We start from the raw sequence: 5456 nt of genomic DNA, 5'->3' as shown, positions 1-5456 counted from the left end.
TGTGTCAAAAATAAAAAAAGTTTTATTGTCAAATTCACCAGATAGGTGCAGTGAAATGTGATGTTTTACAGGTTCAGCCATATTAGTACGGCACCCTGGAGCAAAGTAGGGTTAAGTGCCTTGCTCAAGGGCACATCGACAGATTTTTCACCTTGTCGGCTTGGGTATTCCAACCAGCGACCTTTCAGTTACTGGCCCAACGCTCAAAGAGGTCTGAAAATTCTAACCAAAAACATAAAACCTTGTATTGACTGCAAACACACCTGAATACTTTCAGTTGTCTTTTGCAAATGTTTTATGAAACATAAAACAAGAATATGATAAATATCATAAGAAGCAATAACAGTTTCCATATGACAGCAAAAATTCTAGAAGTCTAGCTGCATCATGGGAATGGCCATCTATTTCAGGCCAGACTTGAGATGAACGTTATTCTAATTCGAGTTTTTCACGGTCCCCCATCACTTTGGGAAGACACTACAGCTCTACACCTTATAAATCTGCTTTGGGATTGGTGTTCCGTCCATGGGACGGTTGAGCTAACATAGGCTAATGCAAGTAGCATGAGGTTGTAAGTAACAAGAACATTTCCCAGGACATAGACATATCTGATATCTTAAATTATTGTTAATCTAACTGCACTGTCCAATTTACAGTAGCTATTAGAGTGAAAGAATACCATGCTATTGTTTGAGGAGAGTGCACAATTTTGAACATGAAAAGTTGTTAATAAACAAATTAGGCACATTTGGGCAGTTTTGATTCAACATTTTGAACAGAAATGCAATGGTTCATTGGATAGTCTAAAACTTTGCACATACACTGCTGCCATCTAGTGGCCAACATCTAAATTGCACCGGGGCTGGAATAATACATTATGGCCTTTCTCTTGCATTTCAAAGATGATGGTAAAAAAATAAAAAAATAAAGGTTAGTTTTCTCTTTGTATTATCTTCTACCAGATCTATTGTGTTAGATTCTCCTACATTCCTTTCACATTTCCACAAACCTCAAAGTGTTTCCTTTCAAATGGTACCAAGAATATGCATATCCTTGCTTCAGGGCCTGAGCTACAGGCAGTTAGATTTGGGTATATCATTTTAGGTGAAAATTGAAAAAAAGGGGCGGATCCTTATTATCAGAGATAAGAGCTGAAGAACATTACTACCATACATGCTTGACCCCTGCCCCTCCTCTCTGGTTCTCTGTTCCCTGGCAGCCCGGTCCAATCTACCCCAACACCGTGGCTAATCTCTGGGAGATTAGAACAGAGGGGTCAGCTCCCTTATCGGGGTGCGTGGGGGTGGCCGGGTGCTCGCAGGCCCCGATCACCCACACGTCCAGCGGCTCTTCACACACTCAGCACGGGAAACACTGGGAGGGGCAGCTGTGGCTGTAGAGGCCCAGGCCTGGAAAATACCTGTCATCAACGGGCCTGTGAATCACCCAGAAGAATCTAAGGCTGTTCACACTGACCACCACAGAGAGACGCAGGGAGAGGAAGAGGTGTCCATGACGTCTCCCAGATAGTCACTGCTCTTTCCCAATGCGGTAGACCTGTAAATGAAAGGAAAGAATGATTTAAGGTTTTACTACTTTGACGTCAAGGCCATTTTTGGATATTCAAAAGTCTTTAAAGTTGCTTTAAAAGAGGACTTGGTTCTGTTTTATCATTTAAAAGACCCTAACCCCAGAGCAACACTCACGCAATAATGGCTTGATTGTAGATAGCATGAATGATTTATCTGTTCATTTGTTCCTGTTGAACGTATTGACCAGCAATGCTTACCTCATAAAAGGATATGGGACCAGAAGATTAGTGGCCCCATGGAATAATCTATTTACATGATCTCAGTGAAACTTGGGCAGTGAATGGACCTGGAAGTGGCTGCCCATTGTTAGACTGGGCAACAGGATAAGCTGACAAATCTATGAGGCATAATGGCACACTCTATTCTTCTTATTGACTAAACATCTGTGGAGGGTTAACTGGTAGAGAGAAGTCCATGGGACCCAAGCTGGCTGCCCAGAGGTGTGCTGCAGCCCTGTGTACCTCCGGCGCCAAGCCAATGGCCGTCGCTGCCATTGTTCGTAACCACGCTCTTTGTTTTCCTGTCGTGGATCTGGTTGCTGGTCTTGGTTCAGGTCCACTGATGAAGACGAAGCCACTGCCCCTCCTCTCTCCCAGACTGTAACCTGACCGGGCCTGACTGCCAAGGGGACAGAGTAAATACTGGGCGGTGACAGAGCGCTGGCACGCCACACAGAGGGGCCTCAGTGTGCTCCGAGTCCAGGCCAGGCTCAAGCCAAGGCCTGTAGGGAACGGGCCGTGTAGGGTTAAGAGAAGGTCCTCTCTTCACCGGCACTATGGGACCACTCTACTGGCCTGGCTGAGAAAAGACTACTGTAGAGGCTATCAGCACTCAGCTCTCACTTAGACAGATATTAGCACGATAATGATAATGTGATCTAATGTACCCACAAGTACAAAAGGGTAGTGTTCCGTTTTTTTGTGGCTATTTACCCTCAATTAAACCCTTTCCCTCAGAGATGAGAGTCCAGCAGGGTGGAATGGGGGGTTAGTCAAGGCTGTCATATCTACCCACTGCAGTTTGAGATGAATGACAATGGAGGGGAACGGAAGCCGACTCTTGACACGTTTCATGGCTTCTGCACTTCTCAGAACAAGACTGTTTATACTGGGCCCAGAGTGGATGCTTCCACACATTCATGACCTCATATCCTGCATCACATTCAGCTAGTTCTCCTTCACACTTCTTCTTTCTCACCTAGCCTCCTGTTGTGGCTCTGGTTTTGTCTCTGTTTGGAGGCTGTAGTCAAAATGATTGGTATAATGGTAAAACTGGGCCCCTTCTTGGTTTCAAGCAAAGATCTGGTCCAAAAAGCAGATAATACGTTTTTTCTCTCACAACTTGCCCCTTTGAGATGGAAATTAGGGCTGGTTTGGTGAGAGCCAGTAGTGTTGGCAGAGCAGGTGCCAGTAGACACCACACACACACACCGCCCACACAGTCTGCGCATGGCTTTAATGTTTTAAGATCAGGGGCCCTTGACCAAAAGTACCATTTGAAGTAACACTGTAGAAAATAAGTGTTTGATGTATGAAACAACACTCCTCTCATCTGAAATGCCACTTTTATGTCCCAGCCTACTTATTTGTTCTCCCAATGGACTTTGGTGTTATTGCTGTTTCTCATTTTCTGTGCACAAAGCCAGAGAACCTACTTACTGGATCAGGCCCTGAAAAATGACAAAAGGAACCTCTTTTACATTGGCAATGTTGAGAAGTGTGGGAGAAAAATGTCTGAACATGGGGTTACATGTTGGTCATTTGATAATTGCTGTGTATTTCCTGTCCTACTTGTTCATGTCACACAGATCAGACACAGACCAAACGGATTGGTTTGTGCTACTGGAAGACAAACTGTGTGAGAAAGTACAATTGTAGAAGAAATGTTGGGGAATTTGTACTAAGATGAGATTTAACATGTGTGTTCAGTTGACCTTTTCAATACTCAACTGCAAACCCAATATGAACAAATTAACACCCCTGAGTGTCAAATAACACTCCAGTAACACTACACTCAGTTTTGGGATTGTCACCATGATGTGTGTGTAGTGTGTCGTGTGTGTGTGTTTATTGTGTGTGCCAATCATGACCAAGACTAATATTTCCTGACCCTCAGCGGAGCTCTGAGAGAGAGGACAACGCTCCTGGGGAGAGGAGGGGTCATGCGTGAGTGCGACCCGGACGTGGTAGTGGGGCTCTAGGGTGGAGGTCACAACCCCGGGTCTTTGAAGTGGCTCACCTAGGTCTGCGCCGCACACTCTGACGCCTCTCCTCCCGCCTGTAACCGGGGACAACCTGCCACGCACCGCCACCCACAGGAAACATGGCCTCCCCAGGAGGTGGTCAGGGCAGGCGTCTCACAGACCTAACACAGGACACACATAAACACATCCTCTGAGCTGTGACATTTTTATGTCACTGGGAATAATTGTGGGTTACTGGATATTATGCGCTCTGTAACCTTTTTTTATGACTCATTCTTCAAATTGCACTCAGGGTACCCACGGAGCCTGCAGTTGATGTCAGACAATGGAGATGGGTAATAATGAAATAAGTAAGAGAACATCAGTTCAAGTTTGGTTATTGTTTTTATGGGACCAATATGCGGTATCACGTTTTAAGGTATGACCCAGATGCAGACCGTGTTGAAGAAACGAAAGTTTATTCTGATCTGTTTCACCTGTCTTTGTGCTTGTCTCCACCCCCCTCCAGGTGTTGCCCATCTTCCCCATTATCCCCTGTGTATTTATACCTGTGTTCTCTTTTTGTATGTCAGTTCGTTTTGTTCGTTCATACCTACCAGCATTTCCCCCTTGCTCCTGTCTGTGCTTTAGTGCCTGTTTTCTAGTTTCCTGTTTTTACCATTCCTGCCTGCCCTGACCCTGAGCCTGCCTGCCGTCCTGTACCTTTGCCCCACTACTCTGGATTACCGACCTCTGCCTGACCTGACCCTGGTAGGTATGAACGAACAAAATGAACTGACAACAGACAAACAGAGAACACAGGTTTAAGTACACAGGGGATAACGGGGAATATGGGCGACACCTGGAGGGGGGTGGAGAGAAGCACAAAGACAGGTGAAACAGATCAGGGCGTGACATGCGGCCAGAGTTCATTTTGTATACAGGCACTAACATAAAGATAGCTTCACATGCTATACAGTCAGTTGTAAATCTGTGCTATAAATCTTCCTCTGCAAAGGAAATTTCAGATTGTAAATAATTCATTTCCAGTTAATAACCATTACACTGCGTTGAGGCAAATACTTTCAATTGACATTGCTAATTAACTTTTGATCAAACCTCTGTCTATGACCGTAGCGCCCTGAGAGAACAATGCCAGCCAGCTTCAGACATCACAGTGGGCCGTTGAGCCCCGGAGAGACGTGGTGCGGTCGGGAGGAAAGGCATGGAGCGGGGAGGTGGTGGTGGCAGCGGAGCGGAGCGGTGTCCACGGCAGTAGGAAGGTTATCGTCGCAGGGCCGTTGGGAAAATAATAGCCCCGAGGTAGACCGCGGCAAACAGGAAGGGTGTGGACAGGATCCCAGTGCAGCTGCTGCACCGAACGCCGTCTGTTCCCACAGTCTTTGATGTGCGGGCACACAGCGCTCTGTGCCATGAGATAAACACTCTGGGAGAGCTGGTTTGTTTGTGTTACACATAACTCCTTAATGAGATGTGCCCGGGCCAGCCGCTGGGAGCCTGTGAGAACACCAGATGGGGGGAGAGAGGCGGGCGTGTGGGCGGCGGCAGGGCAGTGGGAAACCTGCGGGGATACCGCAGCCGACCTTGTGCTAATTGATCATTGACAAGGATGCCATTGATTGTTACACGCCATGGTATTTGGGTTTCTATACTGCCATTTC

General features: G+C 46.4%; 1 long non-coding RNA gene across 1 annotated transcript; it reads right to left on the bottom strand.

The window, feature by feature from the left end:
• LOC139583007 (uncharacterized) lies at nucleotides 1–5252 on the bottom strand. The gene is made up of 3 exons (XR_011676467.1): nucleotides 4894–5252; nucleotides 3831–3956; nucleotides 1–1557 (listed from the first exon to the last, which is right to left on the bottom strand). It is a non-coding gene; the product is annotated as an uncharacterized lncRNA (long non-coding RNA).
• Between the last annotated feature and the right edge of the window lie 204 nt (nucleotides 5253–5456).

This window comes from Salvelinus alpinus, chromosome 8 (genome assembly GCF_045679555.1).
Source record: "Salvelinus alpinus chromosome 8, SLU_Salpinus.1, whole genome shotgun sequence".
NCBI lineage: Eukaryota > Metazoa > Chordata > Actinopteri > Salmoniformes > Salmonidae > Salvelinus > Salvelinus alpinus.
The sequence above is the reverse complement of the archived record's forward strand: the minus strand, read 5'-3'. Positions and strand labels throughout refer to the sequence as shown.